This window comes from Dama dama, chromosome 9 (genome assembly GCF_033118175.1).
Source record: "Dama dama isolate Ldn47 chromosome 9, ASM3311817v1, whole genome shotgun sequence".
Taxonomy (NCBI): Eukaryota; Metazoa; Chordata; class Mammalia; order Artiodactyla; family Cervidae; genus Dama; species Dama dama.
Genome location: NC_083689.1, coordinates 25,380,044 through 25,404,091, shown reverse-complemented (window position 1 = coordinate 25,404,091; position 24,048 = coordinate 25,380,044). Strand labels below are relative to the sequence as shown.

Genomic DNA, 24,048 nt, shown 5'->3' with positions numbered 1-24,048 from the left:
ACTTCTCCGCTGACCCAGGATGAAGAGCCTGGTACCTCGCGGTCAGGACCCGGCTGTAGCCTTGCTGGTGCCCCCAGCTCGGCCGAGGGACCAGTGCGCATGTCTGGGCTGGGGAGCGCCGGACCCCTGGGGTCTGCGAGCGAAACCCGCCCCAGTTACCTCAGCGCCTCCAACGGGGGCCCCTCAGTGACATGCTCCCGGCCACCGAGGCCGGCACCCGCCTGCTCAGGCCAGAAACCCACGAAGCGCCGCGGGCAGTCAGGTTTCGGGCCGGCCTGCAGCCGCGAGGCCCCGGCGGGCGCTGAAACGAAAGGCAGATGAGGGAAACGGCGCCGGGGGACCGAGGCGCCGCGGGCCGCGTAGCGGGCGAGGGAACGCTGCGCCGCCGCGACGTGCGCCAAGGGCTGGCTTAGCGTCTCAGGTGGACGCGGCTCCAGCCGGGACGCCGCCGGGACCGCCGAGCGCAGACCCGAGGCCTGGAGCCCCAGCCTCTGGCTGCCGGCCCGCGCCCCGCGTTCTCCGCGCACTCGGGCCCGCCTCTCGGCCGTTTTCGCTTTCGCTTTCTTGCCGAGAGCGTTGAGGAAAATGAAAGTGGCAGTGTCCAGAGCCTGCGCGGCAGCCGTCGGGGCGAGGGGCGCACCGTGCGGGGTGCCCAGCCTGGAGCGGGTGAGCCGGAGCCTCAGCCCGCACCCGGCGAGGTAAGCGCAGCCCCTTTCGCGGTCGCCTCGCGGGCTCCTCCTTGCGGACCGCGCGGGCGGGACGCCAGGCGGCCGTTGGACGCTGGCAGGCCCGGCTGGGGGTTCCTGCCGCGGGGTTGGGAGGGCTTGAGATGCGGCACTACTGGGGCTTTCGAGGCTCTGGTCCTCCAGGCCGGGCTGGAAGACCTGGGCGAGTCTCGGACTAACGTGCCAAGGATCTGGCAGCCTGAGGTCGAGGTGGGGCGGGTGCAAGCCAGGCCACCCCTCCCAGCACACATTTTCTTTTCTGTAGAATGCCGCCCCGACCATCCCCCGTCCCGCCCCACCCCCACCCCCACCGAGTTTCGATAAAAATCAAAGTGGGGGGATGTATATAAAATGCTGAGAAAAGTGTCTCACCTGAGCCCAGCAGGGAGGAATTCATAATTTATCCCTTCTTACCTATCAAACTCCTCTGCTTCCGCACGCAGCCCCAAACCTCGCTTGTTTGGCTAAGTTTTTCAGATCTGGTGCACTTGCACGCGCTTGGGATGCCCTCCAAGCTTGCGACTAGTCTCTTTTGGTCGTAGGTATGGAGAGGAGCTAGGCCAGGATGCCACCCGCTTCCCAAGGCTCTGTACAGGTGAAAACGGGCTGACTCTTCAGGAGCCCCTATCCATGGCTGACGGAAACGGTCAGGGGTGGGTGCACTGAACCTCAGTAGATCCCAGACAGGACGCTTTCTGTGCAGAGTCCGCCAGCAGAAGGGTGAAAGATGAACGCCCAGGTCTTGTATGCCCGCTCAGAATTGGGCTCCTCCTCAAGGCTGTTGGGACAGTCTCTGCTTTTGGGTGCCCCCCATTCCCTGGCAAGAGAATATATATATGCAAAACCAGTTGTGTAGATGAGCAAAGACACTAAATGTTAGGAGTAAAGTGACTAAATCTGCAGGCACTTGATTTGAGTGAAGATGGTTTTTGTAGGCAATACCAAGAACACCACCCCCCATTTTACTCAACTTTAGTCTAATCACATGTATCTGATCATAATACCCATTACTGAAAGAAAACTTGAATAACCTTAACTTTGAAAACAGCCTTAACCAAAGATATAGGTCCTTCCTAATTTTTAAAACATGCAGTTCCTCTTTTGTACTCTGCTTCAGGATGGTGGTGAGAATTCACTGTTTTTAGAAAATACCACCTTTATCATGAGCCAGAGAATCAGATTCTTTGATTTTTGCAATGTACTTTCAACAAGCTGTTCCTTGTCTTCAGAATTCCATAATGTCTCTCTCTCTCTTCTCTCTCTCTCCTGTTAACTAAATTTAAGCTGTAATGCATGGTTCTCTCCCTTTCCTCTTCTGTCTGTGGGTGGAGAGAGAGAGCGTTGTAGTGGACACCATCCACAGCATGTTCACCCTGCCAGGTTCTTGCTTCCATGATGGTGAAAACTGAATGACTCCACTAAAGATCAGGCAAGCCTCTGTCTTCCCCAGTGCCTTCTTTTCTCCTGGCTTTATTATTCATTAGTTTAGCATGTGATGAACTTTATTACGTTTTTCAGAAGAAAATAATGCGTGGGATTTTATTTTCCGTAGGATGTCAGGACTTCAGAACTAAATTGCTCATACTCTTCAGTTAATGGCACACTCTAATCCTTGGTCTGTTTAGAATCATTTTGTTTTATTTTATTTCCTCCTTTTATCTTCCATTTCTCAACACCCTCACTCCCATACTTGCATACTTGGGCAGGCATGGTGACATATTTGTTCTTACATCTTTCCTTATATCTTCTCAGAAAATGTGTGTCTTTGGAAGGTATGTCATGTTTTGCTTTTGTTGTACTTATCTGAATAAAAGCCATTGTGCTATAAATCTCATACTGTTTGCTTCTCTCTTTTTTTTTGGCCACATTGTGTGGCTTGTAGGATTTTACTTCCCGAGAATCAAACCTGGACCCTTGGCAGTGAGAATGAGGAGTCCTAACCACTGGACTGCTATAATTCCCTCATACTGTTTCTTTTTTTCCCTCAGCATCATGTTTTTTAAGTCAAACCATCTTGATATATGTGAGTCTAATTCATTAGTCCTGGCTGTTGTGTACTTTTCTATCAAGAGTGTACACCACAAGTTCTTGACTAGTCTCCTGGGAATAGACATTAGGTGATCTTCATCTCCTTGCTTCCACAAACAGTACTGCACCAGAAGTTCTCCAGCAAGAACGTCTCTGAGATAGATAGATGGGGAGATAGATTGCTAATTTTGGAATACTTGTATGGTGTAATTTACTAAAAACTGCTGCTTTGTGCTGCAGAATGGCTTCATCATTCTCCCATCAGGAGTGCGTGAAGGGTCCCTTTTCCATCATCTGCCAGCACTTACTATTATCTAATTTACTAATTTTTTGTCAAACTAGTAAGTTAAAGCAGAACTCCATTTCTGTTTTAGTTGAGCACCACATATTGTTCTGCCACTTGTGAATTGCCTATTTGTCTCGTTTGCTCTTCCTTTAGGTTTCTGATATTTTTCTGTCTGGTTTTCATTTTGATCCTTATATATTGGTATGCTCACTAAAATGTTAATCCTTCATGGAATGGCAGTGTTATAAATCATCCCCTAGTCTGGTCACCCATCTGTTAACTTTATTTATGGTCTTCATTTATTATTATTATTAGCACCTTTATTAAGATATAATTTACATACCATAAAATCCACCCATTAAAAGGATACAGTTCAGTGGTTTATAATATATTTGCAGGAGGTGTAACTATCTCCATAATCTAATTTTAGAACATTTGTATTACTTCATTAGCAATCACTCTCCAGCAGCCCTTAATATTCCCCTCTCCAGCCCTAGGCAAGCATTAATCTACTTTCTGCCTCTATATACTTGCCTTTTTCAGGCATTTTGTATAAATGAGATTGTATAATATGTGGTTTGTTGTGACTGGCTTTGTACACTTAAGAGTAATCTTTTGGAGGTTTATACACATTATAGCATGTATCAGTAATTTGTTCCTTTTTATTGCCCAGTATATTCTATCCTGTGGCTACACTGCATTTTGTTTATCCATTTATCAGTTGATGGACATTTAGATTGTTTTTGCTTTCTGGCTATTATAAATAATGTTTCCGTGAACACCCACGTACAAATTTTTGTGTAAGCATATATTTTAATTTCTCTTGGGTATATACCTATCAATACAAGTGGAATTGCTGGATCATATGGTGTGTCTGTGTTTAAACTTCCAGTTCGTGCATGCAAAGTCACTTCAGTTGTGTCTGGCTCTCTGTGACCCTATGGACTGTAGCCTGCCAGGCTCTTCTGCCCATGGGATTCTCCAGGCAAGAATACTGGAGTGGGCTGCCATGCTGCCATACTTTTCCCAAGTAGCTGCAACATTTTACATTCTTACCAGCAGTGCATGAGTGTTTCAATTTGTCTACATCCTCACCAACACTTGTGTATATTTTTTATTATAGCCATCCTAGCAGGTGTAAATTTCTAGCTCGTTGTGGTTTTAATTTGCACTTCCTGGATGACTAATGATATTGAGCATCTTTTAGTGTGCTTATTAATCATTTGTATATCTTCTTTGGAGTAATGTCTGTTCATATCTGTTTGAAAAATTTGATTGTATTTGTTACTGAGTTGTGTTATTTATATATTGTTTCTTTTTTCTTATGACATCTGAAATCATCAAGGTGTCTTTGGCTCCATTCTTTCCTTCCTTAATTTCATTCAGTGACTTGGAATTCTGTATCCTATTAGGAGCCCTAAGCATAGGTAAACATTTTCCTACAAATGCTAAAAATTAATTAAAATCTCCAATTTCATCCCAAACATAAGAAACATTTTAGCATGTTTTTAATTCTCTTCTTCTCCCACAGGCACATGCACATGTGTGTGTCTGCCTGAGAATTATTGAAATAATCTGGAAGCTTCTTATTGTTATTAACTCTTCATGCTTCAAAATACATTTTTATTTTTCTATTTTAGAAGTCTTTTCTTAAGAATTGCATTAATTTGTAGCATATTTGCAATTACCTATCACACCAAGATGGGAAGGCTTGAACATATGTTTATTTTAGAGTTTTGATTGACATACTGAAAATTTTTAGTGATTTGTGTCTCAAGAGTAGTGCCTCTCTGGGTCTCTTTATTTCTCAAAAGTATTATGTGGAATCCATGCTATTCTGATCCTCATTTGACCTTTGCCAGAACAAAAGCATTCTAAAATATTTGCAAATGCTAAAGTCACTTCCTCATATTTTACCGAGTTTACTTTAGCTTGGTTAAACCAAGTGCAATATCAGTTTTGCAATATCACTAGCTGAAAGTTTATATAATTGCCTTCCCCCCTGCGTCAGAAACTGGCCAGAGGAATATGAAAATAGCTTTGAAAAATTCAGCTGCTGAATATCTTATACTACAAAGCTAAACATTTTTGTTTATGACAGTATTTGAGGGTGAAGTAAATCAGGCACTCTAATAGTAAAACTATGGTAAAACTGACTTGGATGGAGTTTATCAAAACCTTCTTAAAGTGTCCATATGTTTTTATCCCAGTAATTCTACTTTCAGCATGTATCCTAAAACACATTTGCCTTTGGGCTTTTTTCAGGTGGTACAGGGTATAATTCTAGGTGGGGTATATTTGCAGCATTACGTAACACTGACTCCCATGGTGAGAAAGTTATTCCTCTGGTCGATTCCTTTCCAATCTTCTGATCACGGGAAGGAGAAAAATCTCAGCTTGGTACAAGTATGTCTTTAACACCGTGTTAAGCCTTCCTAATCTCCCACTTGATATGAAAGGATGAGCAAAGCGATAGCAATATCAACTATATTTTCATGACACCATTGTGTTTTCCATTATACTTAGTCTTATGACTGCCTTCATTTATGACATTTAATGCTGGCTTTCCATTTACAGTAGTAAATAAGGTTTGCTTTTAAAACATTTATTTAAGGGTAGAAATGAGTTGATTTAAAGAGAAATGTTAAGCACAGTATATATGACATTTAATTATGGGAAAATAATAATAGTGATGTATGGATGGCTGAATGGTGTGAAACACAACTCTGAAAAATAACCTGAGCTTCAGACACAGATTTTAAGTGAGGAGGTTTTCTTCTAGATGGGGCTGTTCCTCCCAGTCTGACTTCTGTTATCATGAAATTAGAAACCAGTCAGTAGTCCAGCAGTTAGGGATTAATTAAGAGATTTTGATACCACGGAAAAATAGTGATAGAATAGTGCCAACTATTAAAAGTGTATTTAATGACATGGAAAAATTGTATACTATTAGATAAAACAAAGCTGGTTGCAAATATGCGCAGTATCCTAATATTGTTAGAAAGTGCATGTTTGTATGTATGTCTGTGTGTGAGAATCTCAAAAATTATTAGAAGAAATATTTGTAAGTAAGTTACCTCTGAACCATTGGGACTACAGGAAATTTTTGTTTTTTTCCACTAATAAACATATCACTTTTGTCAACAGAAAAACAGTTTATACAAATAACTGTTTTAAAATGAACCCATTTAAATGGTCAGGACTGCCTGGTATTTTGCTGTCTGTAGGCACTCCTGCGTCCTTGTATGTATGCTCCCAGAACCCAGACCGGTCTCTGTGGTCTGCAGAGCCACAGGAGCTTGAGAAGACTTCTTGTTACCACTCAGTGTCCTCCAAGGTATTCTTAGTGTGTCTATATTTATACTTTTGGAGTAAAACAGAATATATCTAAAATTCCCTGAAATAATTTTTATTGCCTCTTCTTCTCAGTAGCCCTATTAGGTTGGGCCAGATTAGAATCCCACTTTCTTAGTGGGTCTGAATCATCAGATAGGAATGGAGGAGATGGTGAGAGAGGGTCTCCTAGTTTCTCCTTTATTCTCTTTCTGTAATTTCTGCATTATTCTACTGACCATGAAATTTCTACATGTTGGGTAAAACCATGTTTCTGTTTCACATGGGTTTAAGATATGTATATTTAAATTTTGGATGCCTCCTTTCCAGGATTACAAAATCTCTCTTAGGAAGAAAAAAAGGTTCACAGCAAGGCCTCATGCTTGGCCAGAACACTTGCTACTTTTTTCCTGGTAGAAATTCCTAGGTTGTTACTTCTTAGAGCATATTCCTGGAAGTGCCTGGACTTCTTTGTGGGAAAGGGGTTGGCAGGTCCCTGTCAATTGAACAAATGGTGTCTGTGTCTGGAGGTGGTCTTACAGCCCTGTGCAAACTTCCTCCTTCTGCAGAGGGTGGTGTTCTCTGCCTAGGGTGAGCCGGGCAGGTCCTGAGCCTAAAGAAAGCCTGCTTCAGCATTCCAGTAATGTCTGGAACTTGACTGGCCAATACCTCCCCTCCTGGGGTCCTTCTGCTCCTCTTCACCTGTCTGCCACTGCTGTTGTTCAGGCTCTCCCATCTCTTGTCTGGGGGACACAGTGACCTCCAGCTGGTCCCTGCCTCCACTTCCCCTTACTTATAATCTGTGTTTTACAGAAGCCAATGTGTAGTAATGTATTGTTGCTATAACAAATGAACACAAAATTAGTAGCTTTTAACATTCCAAATGTATTATGTTACCATTGCAGAGTTTTCAGAAGTGCTCTTTTCCTTCTGGAGCTCCTGGAGGAGAATCATTCTGTTGACTTTTCCAGCTTCGGGAGGCTTCCTGCATTCCTTGGCTCATAGACCCTTCCTCCACCTCTAAACTAACAAGTGTTTCTCACGCTGCAACACTCTGACGCTCATCTTCTGAATCTCACTTTGCCTCCCTCTTACAGGGACACTTGTGATTCCATTGGGTCCACCTGGACAATCTCCCCATCTTGAGATCCTTAATCATATCTCCAATGCTCTTTTTGCCTTTGTAAGGCAATATAGCCATAGCTTCCGGGGATTTAGATATTGACTTCTTTGCCGAGACCATTAGACCATTATTCAGTCTACACCATAATGTAATCGTTTAAAAACACACTCATCCAACCATGTTACTTCTCTGCCTAAGGCCCTGGTGTGGTGCTCTCCTCAAAGGATAAGGACCTCCTGTGGCTGGAAGTGCCATGCAAGGGCCACACCCCTGCTCCCCTCCTTCCATTTCCCGTCTCCCCACTCTGCCTCTGCCCTGCTGTCTGTGATCCAGCCTTTGCACATGGTCTGCTTTTTACCAAGGGTGCTTCTCCTTCTCCCACTCCATCCCAGGTTCCTGAGCTCCCTAAGATGCTCTCACTGGGATCCATGCCGTTCTGCTATCACACCTACTACAGGTTAACATATTTGCTTTTACTTAGGTGATCATATGCTTCTCCTGTATGAGTAAGTAACCCTTATAGTCAGGGGCCATGTCTATTTTCATCCCATCAGTGCCTCTCAGTACGGAGTCTGCTTGTGGCGAATGGTTAGTAAGCACTTGGAAATGAATGAATAAACGAATGAATATTAGCAGCATGATCATCACCCTCTATCCCCTTTACCCTGCTTTTTTCTTCTGTACAACATTTATCACCTCCTCTATTGTGGCTTCCCTCCACTAGAATGGAAGCTCTGTGAGAGCAGGGACTTTGTCTTTTGCGTTCATGCCGTTATTCCCAGGTCCTAGAGCAGCGTCTGCTCTATAACAGGCATTTGATAAATATTCAGGGGATGGATGATCTGGGGGATGTTCAGAATCTGTCCCAGAGTTTTCTTATCTGACCCTTCTTTGAAATAAGGTATTTTACCAAGTTTTTCATTTTAGTTATTCAGCTTAACTCAACAATCAGGCACATTGGCAGAGACATCCTAAAACATTCACCCAATTTTTATGAGGATTAAATGAGCTAATAAATATAAGGCATTCAGAGCAATGTCTGGCACATAATGAGCCCCGTATAAGGGTTTGCTGACATTAAGAGGTACTTGAGCCCTTGATTGTTTAGAATTTTTACCATGTCTCAGCTCTGTGGTGGGATCCCAGGTGCAAAACTGAGTGAGTTCTTCTGTTTCTTGCACCTGGACAGGACCCAGGTGTTTCAGCCCAGGCAGGAGGGCTTCAGGTGGGTGATTTGAGCCGTAACTTGTGTTTTTTTCTGTTTTGCCTGCAGATGGCGGTAGGCCCTGGACTTCCCTGCCCTGCAGGCAGTGATGAGGCTGGGCAGCAGAGAAACAAAAAAATGGACTCCCTTCTCCTGAAGACAAGAATGCCAGCCACCAGCCATGGGTGAGCTTCCAGCTTGACCAGAGTTTTTCTCTTATTTGTTCCACATTATTGGTTGTTGTTGTTATATAGGATTGGTATAGACCACAGTTGTTTGATTTGGAGGTAGTTTGTTGATTTTCACAGTTTGTTTATAAAAACAGAAAAGCAATAGCAGTGAAACCAGAAATATTACTGGAATGTTACTGGAATATATTACTGGCATATAAGGGAATGGAGGGCCAGGTGGTCATCCTCTGCACTGGGAGTGTGGTATCCCTTCACTTATGCTCCTTGGGCCTGTCCCTTTTGTCATCCTGGGAGCTGGTACCCGCCCAGGCAGACCCTTTAATTCGGCAAGTGTGTGGTAAGTTGGAAAAACGCGGTGTTCTCTGTGTGGACTTTGTGGTCCTTTTTGCAGCTGCTCACTGGGCACGTTGTTCCTGCACTGCTGGAGAGACACCCCTGGGCCAGGAAGGCCCAGGGTTCCTTTCTCCTCACCCGGACCTTGTTGCCCCCACAGAGGGCTTCTCCCCCTGGTCTCCCCGCCCCGATCCCATGCTGGGTAATTTCACAGCTCTCGTTTATCTGTCCTAAAACCACCATTGGTGTTGTGATCTGAGCAGCTGGAGTAGAGACTGTTTCTGTTCTGTTTTACCCCCATTTGTGAGACTTGTCCTCAGCAGGCAGTAATTCTAAGTTTTATATTTGGTAATAAGAATACTTTCTGTCCGGAACGCTGAGGACTGCTACCCCACTTCCTGGCATTCTGATGGGGTCTCGCAAAGGTCTTCCTTGCTTTTCAGCATCTTCTAGGTATGGTGGTGTCCTTCTCTGAGCTGCAACCCCTTCGGGGCCCTGCCCGACAAGAGTCCCGGGACATCTTCCCTCTCGGTGTCACAAGTCTTTGCGAGGAACTTGATGTTCCCTCGACCTTCACCGCAATCCACACCAGCTTTGCCTCAAGCCTCTGTGTGTTAGGCACTATGCCCCACAGTTTACAGCTTATTCAGCCTCCCTGCAAACTTGGTCAAATAAGTGATACAATTCATTTGTTTCGAATGTGGAAGCCAGGACTCAGAGATTAGATTACTTTCAGAGCGAAAATGTAACAAGCCAAAGTGGCAGCCCAAGGTCTCTGAAGCTCTTGCCTATTATCAGAAACTTAGGCTGCGCCTTCCCTGATAGCTCAGTGACAAAGACTTCGCCTGCCAGTGAAGGAGACATGGGTTCCACCTCTGATCTGGGAAGATCCCATATGCGGCAGAGCAACTAAGCCCCTGCACCACAACTATTGACCTGTGTGCCGCAGCTACTGAGGCCCGCGTGCCCTAGAGGGTGGCCCCTGCTCGCTGAGGCTAGAGAGAAGCCCTCCCTGCACCGAAGACCCAGTACAGATCCCCCAAAATAAATAAAATTATTTTTTTTTTAGTTAGACTGGCCACTTACAGGTAGAAGATGAATTATATTTGCATACGTGTATCTGTAATACACTTCTTTTCTCATATTTTATTTAACCTGAACTGTTGGCACACACTGGTAAAATTTGCCTTTATTGCTGTTTGCCTTATGTGCATCATTATGTGTACCAGTTGATTCAGGGTAGTTCAGTAGTTCATCTGAAGAACCTGTAACCTCCATAAGTTGGAAAGGTTTGATTTCAAAAATCTGAAGTCTTCCTCTGCACCTGGGAGGTTTGGTGAGCTGTTTGAGGCGGAACAAACGGACAAACTCTAAGCGTAAATCTTTCTCAGCCTAGTTCTAGTAAAACTGACACAACCCAAGTCTAAGTTGTTGTCAAGATCAGCTGTTTTATAAACCAGGTCACTAATAAGTACCTGCTGATATCTGAATGTTTTAAAATATTACAGTTAAAACTGTGGTCCATGAAAGAAAAGCTGTCCTTTGTCCTGTGGGACTGCTTTAAGGCACTTATCCTCAGGCCACTCAGGATAGCCTTGAGGACAGATTAATTCTGGGTGTTTCAAACTGATAGATTTATACAGCAGTCTCAGAAATCACAGTCACTGACTTGGGATTGTGGAGTACTTTTTCTGTGTCCTCTTTTTAAAAATTTTTTATTAAAGTATAGTTGATTTAAAATGTTGTGTTAGTTTCTTTGTACAGCAAAATGGGTTATACATATATATATATCCAGTTGTACATATATGTATTATTTTTCATATTCTTTTCCATTATGGTTTATCATAGGATATTGAATATAGTTTCCTGTGCTATATAGTAGGACCTCGTTATTTGTATATTCTGTATATATTAATAATTGTTTGCATCTGCTAATCCCAACTCCCTGTCCTTCCCTCACCCATGCCCTCCCTTCTTGGCAGCCACAAGCCTGTTCTCTATATCTGTGAGTCTTTCTGGTTCATAGATATGTTCATTTGTGTTATATTTTAGATTTCACATGTAAGTGATACTGTATGTTATTTGTCCTTCTCGTTCGGACTTATTTCACTTAGTATGATAATCTCTAGGTTTATCCATGTTGTTGCAAACAGCATTATTTTATTCTTTATGACTAATACTCCATTGTATATACATGGTATATCTTCTTTATCCATCCAAAGACAGTTAGGTGGACAGTTAGGTCGTTTTCGTGTCTTGGCTATTGTGAATAGTGCTGCTATGAACATAGGGGTGCGTGTATATTTTTGAATTATACTTTTGTCTGGATATATGCCAAGGAAAGGAATTGCTGGATCATGTGACAACTCTATTTTTAGTTTTTAGAGGAACCTGCATACTATTTTCCATAGTGTTTGCACTAATTTACGTTCCCACCAACAGTGTCAGAGGGTTCCCTTTTCTCTACACCTTCTCCAGCATTTGTTGTTTGTAGATTTTTTTTAATGATGGCCATTCTGACCAGTGTGAGATGGTACCTCATTGTAGTTTTGATTTATGTTTGTCTAATAATTAGCGACAATGAGCATGCTTTCTTTGGAGAAATATCTATTTAGGTCTTTTGCCCACTTTTCAGTTGGGTTTTTTGGGGTTTTTTTGTTATTGAGTTGTATGAGTTGTTTGTATATTTTGGAAATTAGGCTGTTGTTGGTCATGTCATTTGCAAATATTTTCTTCCAGTCCGTAGGTCATCTTTTTGTTTTGTCTGTTGTTTCCTTTGCTGTTTGATTAGGATCCATTTGTTTATTTTTGCTTATTTCCATTGCCTTGGGAGACCGACCCAAGAAACCATTGGTATGATTTGTGTCAGACAATGTTTTGCCTGTGTTCTTTTCTAGGAGTTTTATGGTGTGATGTCTTCTTTATGGTGTCGTGTCTTCTTTTTAAGAAACAGCTTTATTTAAATATATTTCTCATACTGTGCAATTAACCTATTTAAAATGTACAGTTCAGTGGTTTTTAGGATGTTCATGGAATTGTGCATTCATCACCAAAGTCAACTTAAAACATTTTTAATTACCCCTAAAAAACACTCTGTACCCCTAATTATTGCCTCCCCAATCTCCCCATTTCTCCCAGCCCCTGAAAACCACTAATCTACTTTCTGTCTCTGTAGATTTCCCTATCCTGGATCATATGAATAAAACCATACAATATGTGGTCTTTTGCATCTGGCTTCTTGCACTTAGCTTGATGTTTTCAAGGTTCATCCACATTGTAGCATATGTCAGTATTCCATTCCTGTTTGTTGCCAAATAATATTCCATTGTATGGGGATACCACATTTTATTTATTCATTCATCATTTGATGGATGTTAGGGTTATTTCTATTTTGGGGCTATTACAAATAATGCTGCAGTGACCATTTTTGTGTACAGGTTTTGTGTGGACTATGTTTTGTGACTCTATAAGCTGTAGTGACCAAGTCCTATTTTTACAAGTATGATAAAGGAAAAGAACTAAGTTGATGCTGTTTGAAATTTAAAGGTACATTTTCTTCGTGTCGATGTAGAATTGCACTCAAAAAGATTATCTAATACCAGGTTAAAATCAAAAGATATTATATCTAATTCTTCTCTTGATACTCTATCTCTTGAGTTTTCTAAGTGGTATCTTTTAATATTCTTTAAAAACACACAAGAAAGAAATATGCATTGGTCCTTAGGTCTTACTTGAGACAATGTAGCATTAGTTTAGGTGGGGAGTTAGGCAAGTACTTTTTTCCAGATGTATTTAGTAGATGAGTGGGGGAAGCAGAGGCATGGGCCAGAGAGAGGAGCAAGGCAAGAGGAAAATCTCAGGTGATGTTGCTCAGCTTCCCCAGGGCCCACCCCCCTTGGCCACAGGGCGCTGCCCAGTCATACTTCGTGTGCCTATTGCTTGCTCTCTGGGTGTTGTGCTCCACGGCTGAGTGCTTCTGTGTCCAGTTTCACTCTGCTTCTGACTCACAACGCTCTGGTGTTGAGCTGTTGGTTTTTAGTAAAAGCAGGTGTTAGAAAGAATATGCTGAAGGGTGAATCAGCCCCTAAGGGTCTTTGATAGACATGGTCCTAAAAAACACTTCCTGTCTGTTTGGGGTGTGTGTGTGTGTGTGTGTGTGTGTGTGTGTGTGTGTGTTTTTAACACCAGTTAACAGTTTTCAGTTTAACTGTGTTTTCCTTCCTGAAATCTTGAAGTGAGACTAGTCCTTGTGATTTATTCAATGCATTGTTTTTAAGGAGTTCTTTTACTTGTCAAGTCTGGGTTGGAGGTTGAGGTGGGTTTTTTTTCCCTTTCCTTGGGTAATAGAGGTAGTATTAGGGACCATTTTAACTGAATTCTAACTTCAGATGAGTCAGCAAGAATTTTTATGTATTATTTAATGAGATCAGTCCTGAGTGTTCATTGGAAGGACTGATGCTAAAGCTGAAACTCCAGTACTTTGGCCACCTCATGCGAAGAGGTGACTCATTGGAAAAGACCCTGATGCTGGGAGGGATTGGGGACAGGAGGAGAAGGGGACGACAGAGGATGAGATGGCTGGATGGCATCACCGACTCGATGGGCATGGGTTTGGGTAGACTCTGGGAGTTTGTGATGGACAGGGAGGCCTGGCGTGCTGCGATTCATGGGGTCACAAAGAGTCAGACACGACTGAGCGAATGAACTGAACTGAGGGAGGAGACATCATAGGAGAAGAGACAGTTGCCCTCAAGGATCCCACATTCTGCTTGGAGAGTCAAAACTTTGTTCCTATCTGTTAACATGCAATACTTACACCAGTGAGTGCCCAGAAAAGCCTATGTTGGGGAAACTTCATGACACCTGCCCCTGGGCTTAGGTTGACTCTGGTAGGGGAGAAGAAGATGGGTGGTAGCCCCAAGTGTGCAGGTATGAGAAGGAACAGGAGTGTTGGAGGAAGTCGGAGAGACCATACCTGGTACACTGGGTTGACTGGATTTTGGTGATGGTGGGATTTGATGATCAAGCCAGGGAGTTTGACTTAATATCACAAAGAGTAGGAAGTAAAGGCATTTGAACAGGAAGACAGGCTTACTATATAAAGGGGGGACATTTATTTCCATTTTGCACCTGAGAAAAGCAGTGTTTTTCAAATGTTGTCTTTTGAAATGACTCTCCAAAATCACATGGTTGGCGGAGGTTGGATCTTCCAGAGCCCAGAGTTCACACACGCACACTTGTGTCTACACTGGCCTGCCTTATCTGCAGAACACAGGCTGGTCTCCAGTTCACGAAGGCTTCCCCCAACCCTGACCTCATGTGACCCTCTGAATGTGTACATGGCTGCATTTGTTTGTGTCACTCGCTGGGCTGAACCGGTCCAGGGGAGAAAGGAGACTTTGGGCAACTCACTTGCCAGCCTGTCTGAGGCCCTGGGAAAGCAGGGACAGGAACCTAGCCAGGCCTTCATGGTCTGCACAGCAACAGCCCAGACAAGTTCCGAGAGCTGCAGAGACTGACAGGGGAGTTTTGGAGGTACAGGTCCCCAGGCATGTCTTCCCTCCAGAGTGGGAGCCACAGGGCTGATCAAGATCTGGGCAGGGTGACAGCACAGCTGCAACCACAACACAAGTTGACTCTTGCTGCTACCTTAACCCTCCAGCGCAGGCCAGAGAATGTGAGGACCTGTGCTGAAGTTTTCCATTCATTCCTTTGTTTATTCCTTCATAAAGTATTTGGCAAATAGCCAAGCACTTTAAAGATGTCAGTCTGTGAGATTATAGCAGTAAACAAAACAGCCTGCTTTCATGGCGCTTGCAGTCTGATTCTGGAGACAGGCAATGCCTTTTTTTTTTTTTTTTAAATTTTATTTATTTGTTGTTGGCTGTGCTGGATGTTCATTGCCGTGCGGGTTTTTCTCTAGTTGCCGAGAGTGGAGGCTACATGCTAGTTGCGTTGCAAGGGTTTCTCATTGCGGTGGCTTCTCTTGTTGTGGAGCACCCCTCTAGGTCATGAGGGCTCAGTAGCTGCGGTTCGTGGGCTCTAGAGCACAGGCTCAGTAGTTGTGGCGCACAGGCTTAGTTGCTCCATGGCGTGTAGCGTCTTCCCGGACTAGGGGTCAAACCCGTGTCTCCTGCACTGGCTGGTGAATCCTTTCCCGCTGAGCCACCAGGGAAGCTCCGACAGGCAATGCTTTATGCGGTGTTTGGGAGCAGTAGATGCCGTGAGGGAGAGTCAAGCCGGCGAAGGGCTTAGAGTGACAAGGTAGTCCAGGAACACTTCTTCAACGGGGTCTTTGAGCAGAAGTCTAGGTGAGGTCAGGGAGCAAGCAAAGTGAATGTCCTTGTTCCAGGCAGAGGGAACAGTAAATTCATAGCCCTGAGTGGGGACTGTTTGCAGAACAGGAAGGAGGCCCGTGCACCAGAGAGCCCTCGGCCGGAGGAGGGGCGAGCCTTGCAGGGCACTGAGGGAAGGTAGGGTTTTGTTCTCCTCCCAGCTCTAGGGTGTGGTTGAAGCATTGTTCCTGGTTGGTTGGCCTCCCATCTCAGAATTCTGTTTAGACCCTTCCCTAGCAGTATTAGCCACCGTTAGTTCCATTGTCTGCAACTATGAGCCCTGATACAGAGCTTTGCCAGGAGAGGGAAGACCAACTATGGTCAGAATTCAATATTGACCAGCTTTGTCATGAAATAAAATTTGCTTTTAAGGTTAGAAAGGGTGTACTTGAATATTATATTAAAATGTTTAAGTTTTGGTTGGAGGGGCTCCACCTTTAACACAAATGGGAATCCTAGTTCTGTTTTCCTTTTAATCTCCCTGCTGAGGGGCTAAGTTGGCCAACTTTGCTTAACCTTTCTGGGTCATCCATAGAATTTGGCTCATCGTGGCATTCTTGCCCACAGGAAAGGAAGAGGGGAACAAATGACTTATTGAGGGTCTTTCCCGTCTTGGAGGTCTCTGATTCTGTGGACACATGCTACAAAATGTGCTTCAGGGGATTAGGGTTATACCTTAAGTGATGTCCGGGGAGTTGTGATTTTTATTTATATTTCGAAGCCCCTCTTCCCCTTTTTTGTTTTTTGTTTTTGCTTTGAAATGTTTTTACAAGTGTCCTTTATAAAGTAACTCTATGTCACAGTGGGGAACAGCTTAGAAAACACATGATTCTGAGAGCCAGAGCCACCCTTTCTAACTGTGTGGCTCTGGGCATGTCTCCTAACTTTCCTGTGCCTCCACAGTTTCCTGCAAATGGCAGTGAAAATAATAGCTACCTCAAAGGAGTCTCTGAAGATGAATGTGCTGATGCATCCAGCACAGGGCCTGGCTCAGAGTAAAACCTCAGTGAATGTCAGCTATGATGACAGTTTAGGCCAGGGAGATCGAGTGACTTGCTTAAGGTCATGTGGAGAGTTAGGAGCAAAGCTGGAAATAGGAGACATGGCTCATGGAGTCCCAGGCCAGTGCTTTCTCCCCAGGATTCACTTTGGTGTCCAAGAGAAAATGGTAATATACAGGAACAGTTCTGAGTCTAATCCTCTGGCAGCTGGTACTGGCTGTTGTAGGGGATTGAGGCACAAGGCCTTCTCAACACATGGGACCCTCAGTCTTGGGCATTAGGAGCCCCTCATAGAAGGGCATCCATGGTAACAGATGCTGGGAGCCTCCTTTGTTTTCTGAGAGGCAGAGCAGGGCTGGGGGCAGTGTGCTTCCAGTGTTCTCTTCCCCATTCCCCACCAGACCAGAGCAGACCTGCGCCACCCTTGCCCTCTCCCTGGGGCGACACAGACTAAACCTGGAGTGTGGAGGGGCCTGAGCAAACATGCAGGTGGCAGGTGGGCACTCGAGAACTCTCTGTCCTGAGCAAAGCTGGGCCCTTACCCCTACAGCAGGACTCTATGTCAGGCCTGCAAACGGGGTGTGGGAGGAGTCTCCTAAGACCCTCTGACTTGCCCTATGGGGCTGGGATGGCAGATGCTCTTTGCAGCTGCCCTGGTCACCCTGCAGCCCGAGGAGCTCCCACTGGTCTTAGATACACAGTTGTGGCCCTTGCTCCTAGCAAAGGACTTTTAAGGTCTACCCAAGTGGGTTTTCCCAGGATGTGCACAGCTCTTAAATTTTTGCTTCAGCTAGTATAGCACCGTGGGGAAGTCCACAGTCCGTCAGGCCTGGGCTTGAATCCTGGGTGTGCGTCTTTGTATGTGTACACAGGTGAGTGGGGGTGTACGTGGGAAACTGTTCAGCTTCTTCACCTCTCACTTTCTACATCTGTAAAATGGGAACAAAGAATGCCTACCTCACAAATTTGCAGCTTGAATTAAATACAATAACCTGCGTGAACTGTTTAGCATGTGCATGGCCCATGGTAGCTATTTTTGTCATCCTTGTCAAGCATATCAGTAGGCTCCACTAGTCTGTGGGTGGAAACAGCTTTCATGTGTGGTTCAGTCTGTTGAAGGCCGTACATCAGGAGCCTAGAATGACTGAGCCAAAGAGCTCAAGCCTGTCTTTGCTGTACTGTTATTTGTAGTCATTTCTGTTATCCCAAGTAGGTAATCAAGTTTCTGCTGGTGTGTAATGCTATGCCATTCAATTCCCTGTTTCTCTTCTGTTTAGTTCATTGTTCTTGAAAGAAAAAATAGTTACATAGCGAAAATGTATTGAAGGTTTTATAACTAAAAGTTTTATGCATCTTATCTTCTTTAATTCCCATGACAACCAGATGAAGAACCAGAGGGTAAATGAGGCCTAAGGCTACACTGCTGTCATGCAGCAGAGCCGGGCCTCGTGGGTCCAGTTTGAGAGTCCACGCTCAGCCCTGTACCGCCTCCCTGAACAGGGCAGTGGTTGACCTTGGTGGCCCTGAGGAGTCAGGTGGTCTGGTCTGTCCCCCAGCCCCCTCCCTGTGTGTCACAGAGGGGAGAAGGAGAATCTGTCTTCTTGTAGAAGCTTCCCTGAGGACACTGTGACGCTTCCTTTGGTGGCCACTTCAGGGTCTGCAGGGGCAGTGGCTTCCCCCTTAGTCCCCTTGCAGTGGCCTCTCGAGGCCAGTTGTCCACCCTTGAGGGTTGTTCTGTTGAGGGTGTGCTCGGTCATCAGATGGACACGCTGACAGTGAGGGTGACGTTCCCCTGGCATGCTGAGGGTGGGACCTTCTGCCACTCTGACCGTGGTGCTTGGCATCTGGTGCACATGTGGCCACTCTTCATCCCTGTCTGCCCTCCAGCCAAGTTGCCTGACCACAGCTGACTCCTTCCTCAGAGGTCTGTAGGACTCCTGGCTCTGAGAGCAGAGAAAGTGGCCTGCAGGCCGGCTGGACCTCTTGAGGAGATGAGAGGCCGTGTTTGGCGTGGCCTGCAGTCCTTGGGTTGACGCAGGTGGTGGTGGATCTGCTCCAGCCACAGCAGCCCCTCCAGGGCTCCCCAAGGTGCCTGGAGGCCTGAAAACCAGCATCCACCCTGGGGGGTTCTTCGTTCAGCAAGCACTTATTGAGCACCTATTTTGTGCCTCCAGAGTCCACATGAATGAGACGTCAGGTGCCAGTTGGTGTAGGGCTGTGTCCAGCCCAGCAGGCAGGGCCACCGGTGGCCACCAGGGAGCACCACCGCTCTCAGAAGGACCCAAGGCTGGCAGAGGAGCCAGGTTGGCTGTGTTGCTGTTTATCTGAGCAGCTTCCATGACAACCGGAAGATAATTACCTGAGGTCAAGCAAATGCTGGAGCAAGATTAGGGTGTCTGGATAGGGTGGGGCCTGAACTGTGATTTGGAGACCCTTAAGTGACCAGAATCTTTTGGATGGTCAATTCAGTATGTTTAACTAGTTTGTTAATGCCCCACTGTATTCCAGAAAGGATTCAAAATGACTTTCCATTCAGCAGGTTTCTTAGAGGGAAGAAGGTATCCTAAGCTTGCTCTGAGCTAAATGTTAGGGTTTAGACCTCACAGGGGTCATTTACCAGCTCAGCTCCATGCTCCCAGGGCTGGGTCCCTGGAAAGCACAGCCTTTGCTGCCAAAACTGGTTTGCAGCATTTCTGTGCTCACCTCCTGGTTCCTTTGCAACAAGTGGCCCCGATGTCTTCCTGCCTTGAAGCAAACCACGTGACTTAAGAGAAGCAAATCTGACCTCAATTACCAGGTGCAAATATCAGTCACTGGGAGTAACCAGGAGGCCAGTGTCCCTGGTCGTTTTGGCCTCTGGCGTTAAACATTAAGAGTGCACTGTTCAGGGTGTGATAAAGACTGTCTCTCACAGTTTATGGTTTCCAGTAAACCAAGGGACTTCAAGGAAGGGCCAGGGGCAAGGGAGAGACTCAAGGCCTGGCCCAGCGCTGAGCTGGCAGAGCAGTTTCTGCAGGAGCAGAGGGGCAGGAGGGAGGCCGCAGCTCCTCAAGGCTGTTTCTGTGGCAGAGCCAGAGAGACATGCTGCCAAGCCATGTGAGGCAGGGCCAGCTGCTACACCCAGCCAGGCAGGTCCGTGTACCGCCACCACTCAGGGTGGTGGTGTGGGAAAGGGAGATTTCTGTTCTCAGTGTGCTGGACACTGCACTTCCTTCCTGCTGGGTGCCAGCCCAGCTGGGAACCCTGAGCACGTTCCTCTGTCAGTCTGAGCAGTGGGCATCTGGAGCCACTCTCACAGAAAGCTGGAGGCGCATTCTCAGCATCTGGATCCTGCAGATACATGGGCCAAGATTCCTCAGCCTCTGGTCACAAGGACGCTGTAAGCAGGCAGCATATCCCACCTTGGCCTGGGAAGGAGCCGAGGTCCCCCTCCCGGCCTCCAGTGCCATGAGGGAGACGCATCTCAGTTTCTCTGGATATCCTACTCCAACAGCTGTGAGAGAAGGTATACATCAAATTAAATCAAAATACAGTAATAGTTGCATGCATTCATTTGACAGATATTTCATGAACACCCCGCTAAATGGCACATACTTTGCCAGGTGCCAGGCATACAGTTATGAACAAGGTTCCTGCTCATATGGAGCTTAGAGTCTAGTGGTGGAGATAGAAAATAATTAAAATAAACACATAAATAAAGTGTCAACACAGTAAATGCGATATAGTAAATTAAAATAACTGATGTGTAATCAAGTGACTGAGTGACTGCTTTGGATCAGGGGTCAGAGGCAGCCTCTGAGGAAGTGGCATTTAAGAGATTCCTGAAAAAGAAGAAGACTGAGGAAGGAGCAGGTGAGCAGCCATAAGGTTACCTGTCCTGACTGCTGTTGGTGCAGGAGAGGCAGGGTGACAGGAGGAAAGGAAGAATGCTATAGAACATATAGTTTGGTTAATTTGTTGCCTTGGGATTTGTGACACTTCTATTTTCTGAATTATTTCTTAAACATTCTTTCATTCAGTATCCTTTGTGTGCCAGGCATTCTGCTGAGTGGTGATAAAACCAACATGAGTATGTCAAGGTCCCTCAAGAGGTTTTCAGTCTGTTGGGAGAGTTAGGCCAGGAAACAGGACAGTGTAGTATGCACTGTGAGATGATCAAAGAGAGTTAGTGGGATCATACAGAGGGCTTCCCAGCCCTTTTGGGTGGTGAGAGGAGGAGACAAGTTCAATAAGGCTTCCTGGAGGCAGTGACATCTGGGAGGGTTTGGAGGATGAGGTGAGATTAGTCAGGCGAAGAAGGCAGAGTGTATGTTCCAGGCAAAGAGGATGGCCTGTACAAAGGCCTGGAGGGGGAGAGTCAGCACGTGTGAGAAAGAGCAGATACACAAGAATGTTCTGCTCTGTAGCCTATACCAGACACTCAAGAGTAGCTTGCGGAGTTAAGACAGATTCCTCAGGGGCCACGTCAGCAGCAGGCAAAGGCTTAAGGAAAGGATTCTGGGGTTCAAGAGCTCAGACAACTCTCTGGACCTCCCTGCCTGCTGGGAGTCATCCCATGAGAGGACCAACTCACTCCAAGCAGACACTTCCCAAATTAGAATATAAGATTCACTTGAACCAGGCACATAGATGCGAGCATGCATGAACATCCATGTGAACAAATTTGACTACTTCATTTTTGGAGGAAAGAGGGTACTGAGTTAAAACCTATTAATCTATGGGTAAGAACAAGATTTTGTATTTAGGGTAGGAATACCTCTTTGCATACTTAGAAGTCTCACTAGGCTTTCTGGCAAGTCTCACTAGGCTGTAAAATTGCAAAGGCACGGTTGTTACATCCCAGTAAGTGCTTAATTTGATCATAAACTAAGATAATCCCATGTTCACTTCAGCCTGATAGGGAACATACAGCTTTCTCCCATCCTTTCCTCCTACCTTCTCCCCTTATTTTGTTTCTCTCTCTTCCCTAGCCCCCAGAGCCCCTGATTATCTTTTTTATGTACTCATTGCACCCTCAAAACCCCGTAATAGTGATTACAGCAGTTTATTACTTGTAAGACACCTCAATCGTTCGTGACCTTTTAAAATCCAGAAAGTAAGCCGTAAGTTAAGAAGACAGCCAGAAAGAGAGCAAGTGAGAGAGAGAGAGAGAACCAAAGTTCAGAATGAATTAACATTTATTGAGGACTTGTGGACTTACTATGTTCAAGGCCTTCTGCTAAGCTCATCACATTCTCTGTTTTGTTTAATCTTTCCAAAAGCTCTTCCATTTGTGCCTCCAGATCTGTTCTCCACCATCTCCACCTGCTCTGTGCTGTGGAAGACTGGCCTGTATGCACTGCATCACCATCTGCCTTGCCTCTGACTTCTGGCTAGGTTTGGCTAATAGAGAGTACTGGCCAGAGATCGGTGAACACAGGAAAACTAGATCAAGAATTTATTCCCCTGGTTTGCCATTGATTCACTGCAGGCCAGTTGCATCCTCCACTGAATCCCACAACTCCAGTCAGACACCTGTTCAGACAGCAGCCTTGCCTGGGCTCGTTTACCTCTTCGCTTCCTTCACATCTTCAGGCTAGAAGTAGTAACAGCTCCCCATTGTCACCAGCCCTAAAGTGCTTCACTAACCGTTGTTGATTTCCTTAAACCCTTCCAATATGAGTGTGCCATCTGTTTCCTCCAGGACCCTGACGGTACGATAAACTTTTTGAGGGAAGCACAGTTCAGTTCAGTTGCTCAGTCATGTCCAACTCTTTGCGACCCCATGACTTCCCAGTCCATCATCAACTCCCACAGCTTACTCAAACTCATGTCCATAGAGTTGGTGATGCCATCCAACCATCAAGTCAGTGATGTCATCCAGCCAAGAGGGAAGCACAATATTATCCCGTTGTAAGATAAGGAACCTGAGGTTAAGAGAAATTTAATAACTTGTTCAAGAACACACAGCGGGCAAATGGTAGAACTAGCACTCAAATCTAGGTGTTCCTGATACATGTGACTAAACACACGTATGTTCAGTCATATGTCACATTGCTTCCCAGGACTAAACACCACCTCCCCCAGACTCCACTAAATATCCATTTGCTCTTGTATTTTGTTTCCTAATCCACAACCATTTAAAAAGAGCATAAATTATAAGTCAGTGCTAAAAGCAGGCTTTCAGTTAAATAGTGAGAAGTGATGGTTACAGTTTGAGATGGAGAAAAGGCATAATTGCTGTTAAAAATCGGCCTAAAAGCATAAAACGCTTTCAGAGTCCACGGTTGGCTGTGTCTTCTCCACGTTTTGAGGGATGGTAGTACTGACACTATAGTCCACTGGAGCCCAAAGTAAAATTTCTCAGTTGGCCAGAAGAGTTAAGTTGGGGTTGCCCAATTCTCCCTCACACTATTCCTTATTATAGTGGCCAGTTTTTATGCTTGGTTTGTGACACTCCAAGCAAAGGGGCAGAAGTTCTTTTTAGTTCTGAAACTGCTGATTCAGTTTGCATGAGGATATTACTTTTTAAGGAACTTTCAAAAACACCTAAAATTTAATTGTAGCCATAGTTGAGTTAGAGAACCCCTGGGGGTAAAATTTTCTCCACCTCCTGTTTACAGAATCTGACATCATTTGGGTTTGGAGGGAGACTCTGGGGAGAAAGGCCAGGAGACACTCAGCAGGTGGAAGGGCCTTTACCTTGGGATTCTTATTGATGGGCAGCTGTATGGAAATTGTTATAAAGACTGTCAGCTCCTAAGTGTCCTCTTGATGGCTTGTCTGGCCTTCAAGATCTTATCATGAGGAGACTAAAAGAAGGCTTCTTTGCATTTATTTATTAGTTAAAGTTGACATTATAAAAACACTTTACATTTGTATTTCTTTTGAGAATTCTTTTTCTTCTTTTCAGCCACATCGTGCGGCACACGGGATTTTAGTTCTCTTCACATGTATGTTAGAAATTGCTAGTTGTTTTCCAATTTCTATCCCCACCCCCTTTCTTAGTAACAAATCCAGTTTTTTAGCTGAGCCCTTTGCCACATGACTGAAAGTCTGTGTTTCCCTGAAGCTTGGTATGGCCATGTGACCGAGCTCTGGCCAATGAGATGTAATCATTATGTGGGATTTCTAATAAGTCCCCTTAAAAGGAGAAGAGTGTATTGTTCTACTCACCCTCCCTTTCTCCATCTGACCTCCTTAAATGAAGGCATGTTGACTAGAGCTCTAGCAACCAGCATGGGCTAAGAGCTGCACCCTAAGGATGGGGCAGAATGAGCAAGATGCCTGTCTCTGATGACTCCTGGAGCTACCATCCTAACCCTGAGCCGACTATGAACTTCTTTTTTTTTTAATATAAGAGTGAAATAAACTTACATCTTGTTTAAGCCCCTGTTATTTTCTGTTAAATGTAATTGGACAAAATTCTAATCAATACAAAATGCTTGTTTCTGTCTGAGCCATTTTTTTTGTTAGTGGTTTTTTTTTAACATAAGAATGATATTTCTTC

The 24,048-nt window shown here is 45.0% G+C and overlaps 1 protein-coding gene across 2 annotated transcripts in view; it reads left to right on the top strand.

Annotated features, from left to right (window-relative positions):
* The first annotated feature begins 570 nt into the window (after positions 1-570).
* The window catches only part of RAD50 (RAD50 double strand break repair protein), a 246,571-nt gene continuing 223,093 nt past the window's right edge, over positions 571-24,048 (top strand). For both annotated transcript variants that reach the window (XM_061150793.1, XM_061150792.1), the window contains exons 1-2: positions 571-698; positions 8,769-8,884. The gene's annotated coding sequence lies outside the window, so the exon portion shown is untranslated. The remainder of the gene's footprint in view (positions 699-8,768; positions 8,885-24,048) is intronic.